The sequence below is a fragment of the Aedes aegypti genome, chromosome 2 (assembly GCF_002204515.2).
Source record: "Aedes aegypti strain LVP_AGWG chromosome 2, AaegL5.0 Primary Assembly, whole genome shotgun sequence".
NCBI classification, from domain to species: Eukaryota; Metazoa; Arthropoda; class Insecta; order Diptera; family Culicidae; genus Aedes; species Aedes aegypti.
Window position 1 is genome coordinate 338697625 of NC_035108.1, and position 18799 is coordinate 338716423.

Sequence of the window (18799 nt, forward strand, 5' to 3'; positions counted from 1 at the left end):
TGCTCATCAAACAGTGCATGCAGCGAAATATCAGCGAAATCGCGGTGATTGTTTGTCGCTGTCGCCGTAAAAAGTCGCTTAGATCTGGGGGAGCCTTTACTCATGTGGCGCGAATAATTGATGCGTGCTATTAGTTTTCTCTTTTATTCTCCCGCTGTTCTTATGCAGAGTTAAAAGTCACGTCACAACGGGAAAGCAAGAGAGAACTAATGCGCGCCTCAATAATCTGCACCATCTGAGCAAATCCAGAACATCAGGGACTCACGCTCGCAGCTTTTTTTGACATTTGTGTATAAACAATTTTTGAGATAAGGTACCGTGGGGTAAGTGGATACAGAAAAATCAAGAGTCAACTTCTTTGTTATGTACAGCTAACGTGAATAATGTAATTAAAACTTTTTTTTGTGGATAACCAATAAAGGACTAATATACTTCAAATCGTAATTTATTTTGATTTTTCTGATTGTTATGTTTTGAGTATAGAGGACTTGAAATTTTGCACCAAATTATCCACTTGCGCCACCATGGTGGGGTAAGTGGATCAGCAATAAAAAAAATCTGTTCTCAAAACAAATGTGGTCAAATTATGTATTGTAAGAATGATATTACTCTCATTCTTATTTTTAGTAACTAGCACTTTGTTACATTTTGATAATTCAAAATTAAAAAAATATTTTTATTTTATCAAAATTGTATGAAAAATATTTATACATTAGTTGACACTAATTCGTTCAAAACAAAAAAAAAACATTGTAACTATAATAATTTGGAGAAAATTCATCCATTGATACACATAAGGTATACATCAGTATTGTAGGATTATTCCTAACGATGTTTTCGGAAAACAAAGGTTGTTAAAAATATTAATAACATTTACTTTTGTATTACAAACTGAAATCTTTTTATTCTATTTATGTTTATATCAGTATCATCTGTCTAGAACAATTTATGTGGTCAAATAAGGTACAATATGCTTTCAATTTGAAAATTTGTATATTTTGCTCTTTTGCAACTCAGCTCAGATAAATCACGAAAAGTTTCGTGTTAATTTTGAAATTATTATTCTTCTATAATTTTTTACACCAGAAAGGTTAAAACACTTTTATGTGGATTAATTCATATTTTTTATGGTCAATTTGACAAATTTAAGCTGGGAATGGAAAACATTAAAGGAAAACTACATTTGCGGATATTAAAAATTATTAAAATTCTCTTAGGCAGTCTGCCAATAAACGATAATAATACTTGATCCACTTACCCACCCATTAAAAAGTAGGGGTAAGTGTACCATGTACAATATATCTGTATTTATTTATAAAAATCACATATTTTTCATTGTGATTCATTCAATTAGAACTGAAATGCTCATCATGTGTCGAAAAAAATAATAGTATTCGATTTTAGACGGAGATACAATGGATTTTTGATTGATGGAAAACAATTTTGAAATTAATTGATTTTGCAGTTAACAAGTTTGATTGTATTAGTGTACGTGTAGTACCAGTTTTGCAATAGTATCAGTGTGGGCGTAAGAATATAACCTAAAACGAAGCAATGATGCGAAAACATTCAACATATTCAAGTAATTATGCTTAATGTTGACGAATGATCCACTTACCCCACTGATACACTTCCCCCACTGTACCTTATATTAACGGATTTGCTCAAAAGGCGTTTTTGGAAACTTTACAACAGCAGTGCAGTTTATCATATCCTGCGGACCAGTCAATACCAAGGTAACTGTAATGTTAGGTAAAGCAATCTAAGCAGTCAGTGGATGCGGGGTGTGGTAAACTGTGGGGGAGGTGGAAATGACAGCTGGCTAGTTTGTGTACGTTGTTCTGTTTTCAATCCCTTAGAAACCGAGGTTGCTTATGGTTGTTTGTTTTTATCAAACAAGCAAAAAAAAATCACGCGTCGGTCAATAGTCCTTCTTTTTGCCGAGCAATCACTCTTACCAATTAAATAAGTTTTTCATAATAATTATAATGTGACGTAATATTAAATGTAAATCTCTTTAAATTTTAGAACTTGAAACACAGCTTTGAAAATGCTACGTTTGCGACCATCAATGAAGATCTTCTCGTGGACCATTATGATTGAGCGCACCCCGAAACACGCCCGTCCAACTGCTTGCTTTGCGACGAAGGATTCCACCGGAAGGCCTTCTGGGAGACCTTTCCCATATGAATCCGGACAATGACAGACGGATGATATCAGTGAAGAATCCGGTCGAGCGTTAACAGATACAAAAAGTCCGGGTTTACAAGTGTACCCCTTGCCGGAGAAGCTTTCGGCGAAACGGACCACAGTTGCGCACGGATCGGCTGATTCTTTGCGAGCACTGCATGATGTCGTTCCGAGCATGGAGGACCATTTACTGGATGTACCTATGATTAAAGCGCATATGTTAAATTACTGTGAAAATCTAGTTTAAATGTAAAGAACAATTAATAATAAAGTTCTGTTAATACTGACACTTGTCGAAAGATAAGGGGCTATCCATAAACCAAGTGAACTACAATTTTACTACCTCAGACACTCTTTGTTGAGCTTTGTAAATAGAAAATTCTAAAAAATGCATAAGAGTTTGAGCTGAAACACAGACAGAGAGCTCAACTTGTCGACGATAAGAGCTCCAAGAAGCCTAGCTGATTTCGATGTACAGTCACCCCACGCAGTTGAATCACCCATAATTTATGAATCAGCTGACTTCAAAAGACAAAATTTTTATCAAACTTGTCACAAAACATCACAGAATTATTTTTACTGATAAGAAACTATGTGTAAAAATAATTCTGTGATGTTTTGTGACAAGTTTGATAATAATTTTGTCTTTTGAAATCAGCTGATTCATAATTTGTTGGTGATTCAACTGCGTGGCGTCACTGTATATGGCATTGTTGTATTCCATTTTTATTTGCCAGTGCTTTTGCTGGTACCGTAAAACGGGGTAACTTTAATAGATTTTTCGAAGAAAACATGAATATTTATGCATGCTGTTTCAAAGAATTATAATTTATATTTTTATAACAAGTACTGGCATCTTAGCTTTCGATTGCAGTCGATAGATTGCCAAAAGATTTATTTTGAATTCATTTATAATTTTTCACATAATCGAAAGTTGGTTTTCTATTTGGGGGTAACTTTGATAATGGTGTATGAATCGAACAAAATTGAATGATTAACGAACATTTGTAGGGCATTGCATACCTCTAGGCGTTTATCGTTATATTGAAATTTCTGACTTAGATTACAAAAATGGTCCCAGTTTGTGAAAATGCTTTTCGCTAAGAGTTTTGAGGCCGTATTCAGGTTCTATGATAACTAGGCTGTCAAAGATAAGTGGCCAACTATTCAAAACTACATCAAATAGTGATCGTAGAACAGATTGTTTGTAAGCGTTTCGAAAATGCAAAAATTGGGTCTATTTTGTATATTCGTATAAAAAGCCTCAAATGTTCTTGATTCAAATGAAAACCGCTCTTACTTGAAGTGTCATACTAATATTCTTTGGTTTTGCATTCGTTTTGCTTAACTGATCAACAGAAATTATGATATTTCGTTTAGTATGTGGTGGGTTACGCATTATCAAAGTTACCCGCATTATCAAAGATACCCCGTTTTACGGTATTTGGAAGTGCTATAGTACAATAATACCTAAAGACTCCCTCGCTAATACACCCTGAGCAGATTCGAAGGAACTATTGTTGCTGGAGAAAAGGCGATTGGAATCTACCGTCAAAAAACATTATTTTCAATTTCATGGCATGCTAGTCTGTTTTATCACAATAAACTAGCCAGCTGTCATATGTGATTCCAATATGGCGGAATGAACGATTTACACGTTGAACTACCTCCCTTCTAGATACCTTGGTCAATGCTACAGTCACCCAACAGTTATGGATAGCACGCAGATATGGATCAAAGTTGGATTAAACGGAGAATATCTCATCAAATAGAGTTGCAATTACGCAGAACCCATTTTACCACGCGAACCATAAATCTATACAGCATCGCAATCAACAATAACATGCTTAAACACATTTGTTCCGTTCGTAGGAAATAAAATGTCATGCATATGCCTAGAAACGTTGATTCATATCTGTGGGGCAGTTACCACAGTTATCCATCTAAGATAAGACGATTCCTAAAGAAACGCCAAAACGTATGCTTTCACTAGCACACTTCGTTTGCCTCGCAGATAAATTGCTGTTATAGTGTTCTGATCCATGATATGAGTCGATTTGATCCATAATACGGACCCATTTTTGACTGTAGCTAGAACTAGAAGCGAGCGCTTTGCCTTCTTTTGTTCGAAATTAAACTCGAATTTCGCGAAATTCCGTTTTATTCCGTTTGTTTTCAATTTTCCGTGGAAATATTTTAACAATTTGGCGAAACGAAACGAAATAGCAAAATACAAATTTCGCCTGTATGAGTTCCGTGGAATTCCGCGGAATTTCGTTTCGAAGCGTTTTTGACGGAATCATTCGGTATTTCGCATACCCTTAGTAGACGTAGTGGTTCTCGACGATCGCCTTCGCAGCTTCCGGACACTGTCCAGCACTCCTTCGCATTCAAATTCTTCACGTATTGTGCGGTGCAATGTGAACTCGTGGTTTCGAACGTGGGAAGCGGCTCTTCTGAAGGCTCATTCCGGAATTGGAACCTATGCGCTCGCTTGTCTGCTTCTTGGATCTGTGGTATATCTCCTCCGAATCCGAACGCTTGCCCTCTAAACTTGCAGATCACCGCCGGCAGGATAATCAGCATATCTGGACCCCTCAGCAGCTTGGAGTTAAGCGACACGCCTTTTTCTTCTGCTCCGGCGTCCCACACCCAGTGGAACTTCATCTTCCTCGGATTATAGATGATGTTCAGCGGTGCATTCCACACCTTGATGCAGTCGAACGTCACTAGCCCTGACAGTGTTGCATTGTACCCAAACCCTTCGATTAAATACTCAGCTATCATCGAATGGACTTTGGCGTTGAGTTCTGGATCCTTCCTCAGACCAGGTTCTCCAGGCACTTAAGATGTTTGAGCGCTATCGGGTAGCTATCGGGGAATTCCGGGCCATCGTAATTCCAAAACAGCCCCGTTTCGAATCGATCGCCGATCTCTTTCGCTCTTCTGTCCTCTCCCGGCTCGGGATGCAAAGCGATGGAAATGCCGGACTTCTCAAGCGTAAAGTCGTGGAGTTCTTGGTTAGTCACCATTGGCGTAGCTAAGATTTTTTTCTGGAGGGGGCCTAGGGGGGCTAGCAAATTCTTGGTTCACCGTAGTAATGTCGGTCGCAAAAATGACGATGATGATGACGCATATCGTAGTTTGCATAGATTTTAAGTGATTCCATTGGTTTGTGATTTTGTCTCATATCGCTGTCCATCAATGATCATTATAAATTTAAATTTTGACTACGGAATATGTTCATTTTTTGTATATTCCAGCGAGAAACTCTTCCAAATAACTCACGAGAAATATCCCTCTATAATTCTTCAACTTTTTAGATATTCATCTTTCTACTTTAAGGAGATTCCTTCGAGATTTTTCACAGGGTTTTTCACCATGAATTGTTTTCGTATTTTACCAGATTTCGCTGAGTTCCACCTGAGAGTCCCACGGAAAATCATTCCCAAGATTAGTAGCTGTTATTCAACAGATTTTTTCCTGAAGTTTCTTTAGGCTTTCTGATCTTTTCACAAAATTTCTCGAAAAATCTCTATTAAATTGCTTAAGAAATCTCTTTAAGAATTCCCCAATAAAATCCTTTCTAAAATATTTTGAACAGTTTTAAACATTTCTCCATGAAGGTCCTTTACGTATTATTACTCATAAATTCCAATTATTAGTTTAAAGTATCATCCAGTTGTTCAGTGATAATTTGTTCAGGATTTTCTTGAATTACAGAGGATTTCTCCAAAACACATTAGAACATATTCTAGAAGTATCACCAAAATTGTCTTCAAGATCATCAAGTAGGGATCCTTACCACAAATATATTTTTCGGAAAGTGTTCCAACAGTTTTTTTTTCCAAATTTACCTTTGAAATTCTTCCTAAATTTTTTCTTCCGATTCCATTAACAAATCTTTCAGATAATCTCTTTGATATGCTTCAAGAATTGATTGAAAAAATCGCAGCAAAAGTAACTTAATAATTTTATGAAGTTTCTAGTATTCCGGTTCAACTGTTTTTTTTAAACTCTTCCGCGAAAATACTCAAAGATTTTTCGAGCAATTTGTTCAGGGAGATTTCCGGAGAATTATATTAGTGTTTCAGATTTGTTTTACCAAATAAGGATGATAGTGTTGTCTAATAACACAGAACACCTAGATATAAGAAATGCATGTAATGTTTGGAATGATACTAATAAAAAAAAAAAAAAGTGTTTCACCTGGGTTTTCGTACTAGGATTCGTCCGAAAAACTCACCAGATTAAAAAAAAAATTCCAGGAGGTTTACTAAAGAATTATGAAATTCTTTCAGAAATACCATCAGGTTATTTTTTCATCTTCCTCAAATTACTCCATATTTTATCCAGAAATCCTTCGAATATCCACTCTACTAGTTCAAAAACTACTCATAGAAAACCTCAAAATTTTTAAAAGATTTCTCTACAAATTATATTACGAATCACTCGAAATCCAGATCCAATTTATATCAGATTTATAAAGGAACACATACAAAAAATTTTGGATGAACTCTAAAAATTGTTCGATCATTTTCAGTTTAAATTGAATTTGGAAAAAGTACTAAATTCTTGTCGTAAAGCTCAAGAATTTGTCGTAGTTTGTCTTAAAACTTTTCGACTTCCTGACAGAAAAGCTTATGTGGTTCTGTAAGATTAACTACACAAAAATCTTGTTGTTGTTCCTCTTTTTTAATAAGCAATGATTGACATTCAAACGGATGGAATTTGTACTGAAAGTAGTTGTATCTACACCGTGTCCAGTATATTCTCATACAAGTTCGAGATAACATTACTTTGCGCTTGTTTAACTGACATCATTGGTGATAATATTTTTTGAAAGTGGTTATAATACTGATTCACTACAGGAAATATTTTAGAAATATTTCAATTATAAACTTATTTTATCAACTTAAGAATTTACGAAAAATATTTCCAGCGGCACCCTCATAGGCAGACCCCAATTTCAATCTGCAGTTATCGCACATATATTTATCAAATTTTATCAATATTTATCTATTCAAAACGCAATATGATTAACTTAAAGTTTCTGAAACTTTTTTGTGAATGCTCTGATTTTCACTTTGTTAACCAGACCAATATGAACAAAAATTCATTTTAAGTGCAAAACACGACTTCAATGGACATTTCATCACTTATCCTAGCAATTATTGTTTCTTATTCATAAAACAAGCTATTCTACGTTAGTATAATACTACCAGACTACAATGAAATACTACAACATTGGTTTATCCTACAATCAGTAAAGTTATACCAAAGAAAAGAAAAAGTGTATGAGAATATATTGGACACGGTGTAAGATTTAAGAAAATGATTTGCATGAGCTCCGAAATTTCATGCTACTATGACATACTGATTGATGTAGAACCATTTTTTCCCACCTGCAGAAATCCCAAACAATTTTTTTTGAGGGACTAACTTTTTAACTATTATGGTAGAACTTAATAGTTTAAGCGTGAAAATATTGGCGGTATTTTAAGGGAACAATACCAAAGATGTCTTATAATACAATTCGTAATAAAAAACTGTACTTAACTTAAATCGACTTTTAAAATTCTTTGAAAAATTCCTGAAGGACGTTCAGAAATCGGGAACCATACTCTTGAGAATCCTGCTGCTTTTCAAAACTCCTAGTATTTCCTTATTTTTTTTGAAGAATATATGTTGTATGAAGTTTCTCAAGAAAGCGTAATGCAAAGGAAGGAGAAACAACAGATGGATAACGGAGCAACGATAGATGAGTAATTATTAATAAACGTCTATATAGAGGTGAAGACCACAGGATAATGAAAACCTCTCTAATGAATTGAAAAACAAATTGAAAAATTTCCATCAGAATCTCTTATAAAAATTGTCCATGAAATGTAACAGAATCCTTTCTTTGACTTCTTGATTCCCCAAAAAACATCAAGGAATTCAGCTCTGGATTTGTACAAGAATTCAATAATATGAATTCTATCAATAATTGATTAAACTTTTGCTTAAGAAATGTTTTAAGGAAGATCGTTTTATTTTTTTATTTTTTTTACGAATTTATCAACAATTTTGTTTTCATCTTTCCCAGTTATTTCAGTTTAGTTTAGTACATTAAGTTTCTTCACAGATACTTTTATCAGTATGCTAATTTCGGAAACACTAGTACTCATGGAGTTTTTCAAAAAGTTTCGAAGTCACGAAACATTCCAAATATACTTTTCGTAGATAATTCCTCGCCCAGATAGCCGTAGCGGTAAACGCGCAACTATTCAGCAAGACCAAGCTGAGGGTCGTGGGTTCGAATCCCACCGGTCGATGATCTTTTCGAATTGGAAATTTTCTCGACTTCCCAGGGCATAGAGTATCTTCGTACCTGCCACACGATATACGCATGCAAAAATGGTCAATTGGCATAGAAAGCTCTCAGTTAACAACTGTGGAAGTGCTCATAAGAACACTAAGCTGAGAAGCAGGCTTTGTCCCAGTTGGGACGTAACGCCAGAAAGAAGAAGAAGATAATTCCTGTAAAATCCGGGAATTATAAATATAATTTATAGGTTAAAAACAGGAAAATTTCTGACGCCATTTGTCATGTATTATGAAAATATTTCTAAAGAATTTTCGATGAATTTTGAGATAGAATTTGCAATACAATGTTTGGAAAAGTTATTTGAAGAAAATCACAAAGAAATTTCTAATATCTTCGTATAAGATTTGACGATCCGTTTTCTCGAAAAGTAATGCAGTTCGAAAAAGTGGAAGAATAGTGTTCAGTCTTGGTGAACTAGAAAAAACGGTAAGGTATCAAAAAGATGAGATATTCGATCATTCTTAAGAGATCACATATTCAAGCATGTGCTGAAATAAACGCATAAGTTGCATGATCGATTTCTCTTCATTGATCATCTCTTCTGTGAATAAAGGTGACAAGTTGCAAATTTATCAGCATTGTTTCTCGTTAGGACACAAGATTGCATCACTGTCAAGCGGTCTGAAGTGAAAATATGCAAACAAACTTGCAACATGTAACCTTTATTCACAGAAGTTAGGATCGATAAAGGGAAATCGATCATGCGACTTACGCCCTTATTCTAGTATACGCTTAAATTATTACCTAAAATGTCAATGACGGTGAAACTCGAAAGTACCGTCAATGAAATAAAGAAGGATGCATATCAGTTGATTACTTTGTTCGACACGTTGATATGTATAAAGTTTACGTAGGTTTATATGAAATTTATGAGTAGCAAAATTGTTTCGAGGAAACGGGACACTGGCGTTCGGAGAAACGGCATTCGTAGAAAAGTAGCACAACCCTTCGCCACGTACAGAAAAATGTTTCAACAGAATTTCCATCACCTTAATCGATTCAATTTAAGCCACCTTCTAAGCAGCGGTGGCATTATCGATTCTCTGGACGGTGTTATTTCGACGACCAAGTTGGTCGTCTCACCTAATAAAGCCTGCGGATGACACAACAAGGGTGGTCCACAAGAGACATTTCCTCTATCATCGCTTTGACGGGTATGCCACTCACTATTTGCTCGGCAAACACCCCTCAAACATATACCGGGAAACCCCTAGAACCAATGTCAGTGTAGTTTTTTTTTGTAGCTCAACTCAACGTATGAATCCGGTATGAATGTATGGGAGGAAGTTGGATATCGGGTGCTCAAAGGACTGCTCTGCTCGTCTGCGCTGCATAAAAATTCGAACTCTAAACAAACAACCGAATTCCGACTGCTGGTCGGTCGACTGACTGTGGTTTGGAATGTTTGTGTTTTCTTTTTCTGACTTTTCTCTCCTGGTGGTGGATGCTTTCCCGGTGCGGTGCTGCTTCAAACAAGAAGGAATCAGTTTTTCTTCCTCCATGTGGGAGCAAATGAAATTCCGCTGTGCGGTGAGAATTCTGGGGAAAAATCACAATAAATTAATTCGAGGAGATTGACTGGTTTCGGGTCGGTAGAAATTATGTCATTCATTCTTTAGGTGACGATTTCCATGTTTAGTGGCAATAAATGCGTTTTGTGTATTTATCTTTTCTAACTAACATGGAATTTGGGATCAGCTCATAGAAATGTAAGTTTGGTTGTCTTTAAGATCAGTATTTCGAAAACAACCGCCAATCTACTCCAATGTTCGTCATGAAGAGCTTCCCAAGCAGCACAGTTTGTTTCAACTCAAGAATAAAATAATCTCTTGAAACTAATCCAAGTTGTCAATGGTTGAAAATATGACTTTCAATTGCACTGAATAGCAACGCAAAAAGCGCAAGAGGTGGAGTCTGTTTGCAACATATTTAAGTTATATCGAAATTGCTAATTTGTGGCAAAATACTAGAGAAAAAAAAATGAAAACAAAAATAAAAAAATATGAACGAGAACCAAACTTCCGACCTCAAGATCACAAAACTTCTCCTCTACTCACTACTCCACCAGCTCTTCGAACAATTGCTACGCCAATGCAATATAAAAGCGACCACATGGCCCATTAATCAAAGCTTGTTGTTTATAACTTTACTGCACCCTTCGGAATACAAGTTCATTACTGTCGAAATTAGACCACGCCTGAAATAATCTAAACTTTTTGCAAAAACTTCCGCGCAACATTTGAGAAACACCATTCAAACAAACAAACTGTTGCTAGACCATGTTTTCGTTGTTAGATGATACGTAGGGTGCAACTCAACCATATTGCAACTCGATTCAAACAAACAAACTTCTAGCTGTCATACACGTAGTTTAGTGCAACTTGGTCGCAACTGGGATGAATCTTCTTGAGTTGTGGGTATGGAAACGAAAATTGAATGCAAGTTGCGGATGCTTTAAATGAAAGTAATTTGAAACATAACATTAAAACCGGCATTTTGGGAGAAGTTTCAAGAGTTTGTTTAAAAAGTTGCTGGAAACATCTTGACAAACTTGACTTCATTGCTATTTGCAAAGGACATTTGCAGCAAATCTTGTTGTTTCAAAATTGTTGAACGTCAAACAAGAAGTGAAATGCGTGTTCATTGGAACGGAAATAAAACTTTATGAGCCTTGATATTGATGTGCAACCGAACTAGAACCATGTAAGTTACAGATGCTTTTATTGATACGCGATTGAAACCATTTTTGAAAAGCATCTCTTTGGAAGATGTTTCGTGTGCTACTTGGGTTATAAGCCACTTATGAGGTAATTATTATTAGTTGAGTTTTGGAAGCACTAAGCGAAATCTTCATTTTTTCCAGTATGCACAAAAAACATCCGAAATGTTGTAATCTACTACAGATGACAAGCAGGCTTCGTCATTCGGCGTAGAGGCCTGTGTCATCCGCAAACAAAGATTTTTGACATCCCTGAGGTAACTCAGGTAAGTCAAATGTGAAAATATTGCATAATATTGGCCCCAAAATGCTTCCTTGAGGAATACGAGCTCTTACAGAAAATCTTTCAGATCTGGAGCTCTGATAATTAACCTGACGATTTGACAGATAACTTTGGATTATTCTAACAATGCATGGGGGATTATTGTTTTTTTTTAATTTTAGGATCAAGCCTGCATGCCAAACACTGTTGAATGCAGAATGTTTCTATGCTTAGAAGAACAAGACCAATGGAATTTTCATTAGCATAAATTGATTTTTTGTTGCTGTAAACCATCGTTCTTTTCAAAATGACCATTTTAAAAAGTTTACTGATGAAGGAAAGCAAGCGAATTGAACGATGGCTGGAAGCTTCTGTAGGGTTTTTGTCCAGCTCGTAAATTTTTGAAAGTAGAGCTGATAGGATTGAGTGGCTCGGTAGCTTAGTTGGTAAAGCGCTTGTCTAGCATACAAGAGTTCTGGGTTCAAATCCCAGCCGAGCACGTGGATTTTTTCCATTATTTCCCCCATTCCATCTTTACCACGCGTAATGAGTTAATTTTTGTATATTTTTTATTTTTATTGCTAATTTTTGATACAGTTTAATTCAAGTATTTATCATCAAATAACAAATATATGTATATCCTTAGTGAGAATGTGATTCTACTCTTTGAACTGTTATTTAATTAGGATGTATAGATTAAATACAATATCGATGTTACGATTTGCCTTCATTGTTCTGGAAATCTTAGGATTCTTTCTGATATCTCTTCAAATTCTTCTTGAAACCCCAGTATTTTTGAAGATATCGCTCTGAGATTATTTTTGGGATTCTTGCAGGAATTCCTTAGATTCTTTTTTTTTCGAAAATATCACAGAAATTTCATCCGAAAATACTGTTGAAACTCTATTATATATATTTTTAGAGGGTTCTTCCAAAGATTTCCTAGGGCTCTTATAGAAATTCTTCTGGAATTCCTCCGAACTCTGCAATTCTTCCGAAAATGTTACTAAGATTTTACTCATAGGATTCTTACGAAAATGCCTCTGAACTCTAACTGAGATGCTTTCGGAAATTCTTTTGGAATATTTTAGAAAATTCTACTGGGTTTCTTCTAAAAAACCTTTGTGATTTTCTGTTTCAATTTTTTATAATATAATACTGCTGGGACGCTTTCTAAAATCCTGTTGGAATTATTCTAGATCTCTTTGGAGGAATCTTTCGGAAATCCTTATGGGATTTTTTATTCGGCAACCTGTCTGAGAATCCTCTAAATACTTCCCATTATATTTGTTTTCGAAGATTCTCTCATGAGTTCTTCCAAAATTATTTCTGGGATGCTTCTGGGCATTCCTCCTGGATTTTTCAAGAAATCTTCGTGTGATTATTCTTTCGAGTATCTTCCAAGGATTCTTTCGAAAATCCTGCTGGAAGGCTTCATAATATCTTTGAAAGATACTTCCGGATTTTTTCTGGAATTATTCCTGCTATTCCATAAAAGCTTTTGAGATTCATCCGGGAATGCCAAATTATCCAGATAACATTCACGGATACTACCGGATGTTTTAATTGGATTTTACCGTGACTCGTTCTAATATTCTTACGATAATAACATAAGGATTCTTCTGACAATAATTCTAGGAATCTTCTGAATATCTCACATGAATTTTTCTTAAAATCATTCTGGGAATTTCTTTGGGATTGTAGAAAGATTTCCGGAAGAAATCTGGGATAATTTGCGAATGAATCACAGAGAGATTTCTAAATAAATTTTGGGGGGATTTCTGGAAAAAATACTCATGGATTCCCGAACAGTCTGAAAGAGTCCCATGAGCATTCTTACATAAGAATTTCAAATAGGTTTTTGGATGTATTTCATAGTGATATCCAAAAGAATCCCAGAAGTTATTCCGGAGGAATCCCTGTAAGGTTTACAGGAAATTTCCAGGGTTTTTGTAAGATTTCACTAAGACGTTCGGAAGAATTCCTGAAAATTTTCCCGAACAACTCCAGAGCAATGTTCGAATTCCAGAAAGATTTACGTAAGAACAAACAGAATTTCTGGGTAACTTTATAAGAGTATTAGAAAGATTTTTGTAATAATCTCAGGGTTATTTTTTAAGAATTCCGGATTTTTTTAAATTAACTAATAAATCACAAAGAAATCAAAAACATTTCCCGAAGAATCACAAAAAGATTGTATCAAATTATCAGAATTCCAAACGGATATTCGAAAAATTCCATGAAAGATTTCTGGAAAAATTAAAGCAGGATTCCGTTAAAATTTGAAGAAGAATTTCTAGAACAGGGCCAGGAGGATTTCCGAATAATTGCTGAAAAATTTTCGGAAGTGTTTCTTAAATTTTTTTTGAATAGTTTATGAGAAGATGAGGTATTCTACTAAACAGCTCAAAGATTTATTATCAGTTTATGAGAATTTTTGAAAAATTGTGGATAAATTCCCATAAAACAGATTGTTAAAGAAATCCGCGAGAGATAGAAGAATTTCCGGACAGGATTTCTGAAAGTATTCCATAGGGATTTACGGAAGAATTCCAAATAGTCTGACAGTGAAAGAACAGATTTTTATTGTAATTTCTGATGGATTTCCGGTAGAATACTAGAAGAACCAGAATAATCCTGAGAGAATCTAAGAGATATTCAAAAATGTCCCAGTCATGAAAGAATTATTGATGGTTTTCTGGAAATTTTTCGATAGTATAATGTAATAATTTTAAATGGAATATGTTCAAAGAACTCCATCCCTCTGGAAAGGAATCATAGGAACATTTTCTGCAGAATTCCAGGGAAATTTCACGGATGAAATATGGAAGACTTCCATGCAAATCCAAGACGAATTTTCGGGATAATGCAAAACAAAGTCTTCCTGGTACTTTTTTTTCGGAAGAATCACGGAGCGATCAGATAAATATAATAATTTGAGAAAGATTTATGAAAGAAACTAAGAGGTCTTTCTGAGAGACGTTTGGAAGAATCCCAGGAGGGTTTTTCTGAAGATTATGAAGGTTTTCTGGGAATATTCTCCCAAAGATTTTCTGTAGTATTATAAATTAATTGCAATAGGAATCCCAAAAACATGTCCAGAATAATCAAAATGGATTTTTTAACGGATCAACTCGAGATAGGTTTATGAGTGAGCAACAGAGGGATTTCCTGATAAATTGTAGAAGGATTTCGTATAAAGGTTTTTGGGATAATCTCAGTGAAATTTACGGAAGAATTGATGAGGGTTCCAGGAAGAATCCCATCAGAAAAATCCCAGGAGAATTTCAGGACTTCTTGAAGTGCCCAGTGAACCACGTATCGTATAAGAATGTGCATCCAAAATCACATATTCATGCGTCCAAAATCAGAATTGCACAAGATGCCATATTAAACGTTCTCAATGTCAATACAAGTTGTATATAAATCCCCAATGCGATTCATAAACGACAATCTGTGTTGACAAGCAAAACATGTCGTAAATAGTGCAACATAGAATCACGTTATGTTATACAAATTGACAGATCATATATCAATCCAGAAAGCATCGTATGAAATCGCAATAACTTAGCAAAAATTGCTCCCCAAACTTTGTCTATCTGCTGACGATGGGCCTCAAAGAACAACAAAGTATGTGTTGCTTTACATGAAACATGTACCGTTAAGTCACCAGTCACCGTGCGGCCTCCATTCACCGTGCACGTATACAAATTCCTACGGAATATTCATACAATTTTCACAAATTATTCTTTTGACAGCAAAATAAGATAAAACTGATGAAACGAAGTAGTTCTTGTCACAAAACATTTTGAAAAATATAGTTTATGTTGTCAAAATCATTTGAATTCTGTTTGATAATTAGATTTTTCAACACTCTTAGTAGAAACGTGAAAAATTCAAATTTTTCATTTTAACGATAGAGTATGAAATTTTTCAAATTTTTCAACTAGTTTTCACTGTGGATAGTATTAGTAAGATGTATTTCATCATATGAGCAATGAGGTTTTATGCAAATTAGATTTTTTATTGCATTTCAACCGAAACCCAAATGCACGGTGAATGGATCCTTTTCAATATATATGGTTCCTATTACCGTGCATTAGTGTAAAAGGCTTGAAATTATTCGATAATATCAGATTTATTGTTACGTCGTCATTGAACTACTTCATATTTAGTTTTCGAGTGAATATGGAATGGTTTGGATAATACAGTCAAACCTCGTATAACGATTTTAATGAAAAAATAACTAATTAGCCAATTTTTGAACTTTTCATAGTTTTTATTGTAAATGAAGATTTGAATACTCTTAAAAATGAGTGCGCACACTACTAGCAACATAGTTGCTACATCAACAACGTTTCTTTAAGATACAAAATTAAATCATGACGAAAACTATACGCACGGTGAATGGTGCACTAGTGTGCACGGTAAATGGTGACATATAACGGTACGAGGCGACCTTAACATGACATTTTCAAACATAATTTTTGAGTAATTTTTTGTTATGCATCACTAGTTTTAGATTTTTCCCTGAATTATTATATAATTGCACGCTACCACTACGTGCACCACTAGTACGCTTCAAATTATTTGGAAAAGTTTTATAATTTTTTGAAGTTCAAACTTTTCTTAAATGCACGGTGAATGGTAGCTTGACGGTATTATCATTGGCAAATAATCACCCATGAAATATGTAACCCTTGGTGGTACAGTGGTAAGATGTTCGATTCCTAATCTAGAGGTTCCGTGTTCGAGACTCGCTGGAAACTTTTTTTATTTTACATACAAAGATATCGACCGTGATAATTTTATTGTGAATTTGTTTATCGGCATATCGGTCCATTTTGCTCGAAGTAAGAGGGAGCATGAAGAAGAAAGCAATGAATACTAGATGGATAGGTACCGTAAGGGAACGGCGAGAGAAATTGGCTGTCTTGGTAGTGTCATTCTCAAAACACACCCAAGCCGTTCCCATAGGGGACGTTAGCCACAAGGAAGTGACGTTTCAAGTAATACTGTTTAATATGGTATGCCCTCTTCAACATCTAATCCAATTTCTCTCGCCGTTCCCTTACGGTACCTATCCATCTAGTATTCATTGCTTTCTTCTTCATGCTCCCTCTTACTTCGAGCAAAATGGACCGATATGCCGATAAACAAATTCACTTTTTTTTATTTTCATCAAAATTTTGTAGCATCGTATATCTGATCGCAGAAAGTCCGAATAAGTCGTGCCAAGTACGCATATAGCCTCCTTTTTGGTAGGTATATAGCCTTTTCGTGCATTCTATACGATTGAATTGATTCATATAGAATGATGTATAACAAAAGTTATACCAACCAAAATGTTGACTGGGTGATTCGATTTATAATCCTAGATGACCTTCCCGAAGAATCCCACAATAAATGAAAGAAGATTAAAAAATAGTCACTAATGCATAAACTTTATTTTTTGTGACTATATTTTTAGTGCTATTTTTTCCGTGTACGCGCTCGAGAAATGAATCTGGCCCTGATGCAACAACCACGCTACATTCGATGAATCCTATGCAACAAAAAATGTCGGCGCTATCCGTCAAATTCACTCACCAAAACCATTTTGATGAACATAACAACACAGCTAATGATATTTTTTTACGTATTGCTAATCAATTTCCGCAAGTCGGTTTGAAGCAGTTGATTTAAAGTCCAGTGCTTTAAACAGGCGAATTGAAGCCACTCAAAGTTTTCAAAACTTTAGTTTCAAATGTCGTAAAAAGTTGATGTTTTTGAGCTTATTAATGCTTATTAAGCTCCAACTGGGCGATGATTTTGATAAATAAAAAAGTTTGGATCTCTTCTAAATTTGGATCCTTGTTTCAATTAAGTATCAGTAATAACTGCGTCATATATGCTAAAAGCTGTTAGAAATTTTCGAACATCTCGTCCTCTTAACCATTCAAAGAACGAGCATTCCAGTTTTAAATGTTCCTCTGCCTTCTAAGACATGCGTTAACGTAATGCATAATTTTACGGATCTCTGTGTTAAAGCAACCAACATTTTCCCACTGAAATATTCGTAGTTCAAATCCAGCAACGATCATCAGGAGAGATTGACAATAAAATAAATCACTTCCCGCCAAACGGTGCTCCCAGATTTGGATCCCAATAAACCTTTCACCCGTCAGTCCTCCTGGATTTCGGGGGTATCTTCCAAAGAAGCTCACATTAACGTCTATCGCTTTCCATCCGGACGGATCCAAAATGGGAAAATCGGAATCGAAACGATTTGACGCATTAACAAATTTTCTCCGGAATCACTACGACTAGACGATCGGGAAGAGGAAGGTACCGACGACAGCATCTATCGAGACAGCTATTAATCTCATTGCCGGGTTTTTCCTAGGCTAATGATATGCTCGGGGAGACGTGGCACCAATAGGTCTACGGAATCCCAAAATGTGAGAGTTTATTTTTCTTTCTCGGTGGAAATTCGGTGGGGACGGTGGCGATGCAATATGAGCGGGGTGGGAGGAATTCAAAACAGATAAAGGGAAAATGGGAGTTTACATTAGGTAGAGTTCTCGGAAAAAGTGGAATCACATTCAAAAGATGAAAGGCCACGAGAACGGGTTGGAGAGGAAAATGCCTGCTGTGACGTCGTCTGGTTTCGGGGAGGTGGAATGTGTGAGTAAATCAAATGAATGGCTGTTAAAATGAAGGTCTAACAAACAGTTTCGGTGAGTGATGGACACACGCTGCTGGGAGAGGCGTTTTCCGAAGAAAAGAGTTTGTCGTGTGTGTATGTGAACAATGCCTTCGGGGGAGGACAGCACCGTGAGCTAGTCTTTAAAACAAATGAAGTTTATGATCACTAAAATGTAAATAGAGAAATATTTACTCCTTCGAGGCAAACAGTGGGTATTCTGTAAGTAATGGGACGATGGCGGTGATTTAAGACGATCAGCCATTTGATGATGCCGATGAGAAATGTGAGAGCTAGGTGATGATAATGAAAAGAAAAAGAAGCATTAAGATTTCTATAAAAGTATTTCAACTTAATTTTTTAACTTCTCCGTCGAATTGCGATAATTCCAGATGTACTAATGGAATCAAAATATTGTTTCATCCATTTCTTTTGATAGTTTTCCTAGTGTTAATAACGAAAATTCCAAAATCATTAACTGTTTATGAACAGTCAAAATTTCCTGGAAACTATTTGGACAACATTATAGCTCAAGATTAGTAAACTCCAAACACGATGGTGTGCAAAAATATG

General features: G+C 35.5%; 1 protein-coding gene and 1 non-coding gene across 2 annotated transcripts in view; both read left to right on the forward strand.

Moving 5' to 3' along the window:
* The window catches only part of LOC5574148 (roundabout homolog 1), a 380498-nt gene that overhangs the window by 178577 nt on the left and 183122 nt on the right, over positions 1-18799 (forward strand). The gene's annotated exons all lie outside the window — the stretch shown is intronic.
* Trnaa-agc lies at positions 11970-12041 on the forward strand. The gene has a single exon. It is a non-coding gene; the product is annotated as a tRNA-Ala (tRNA).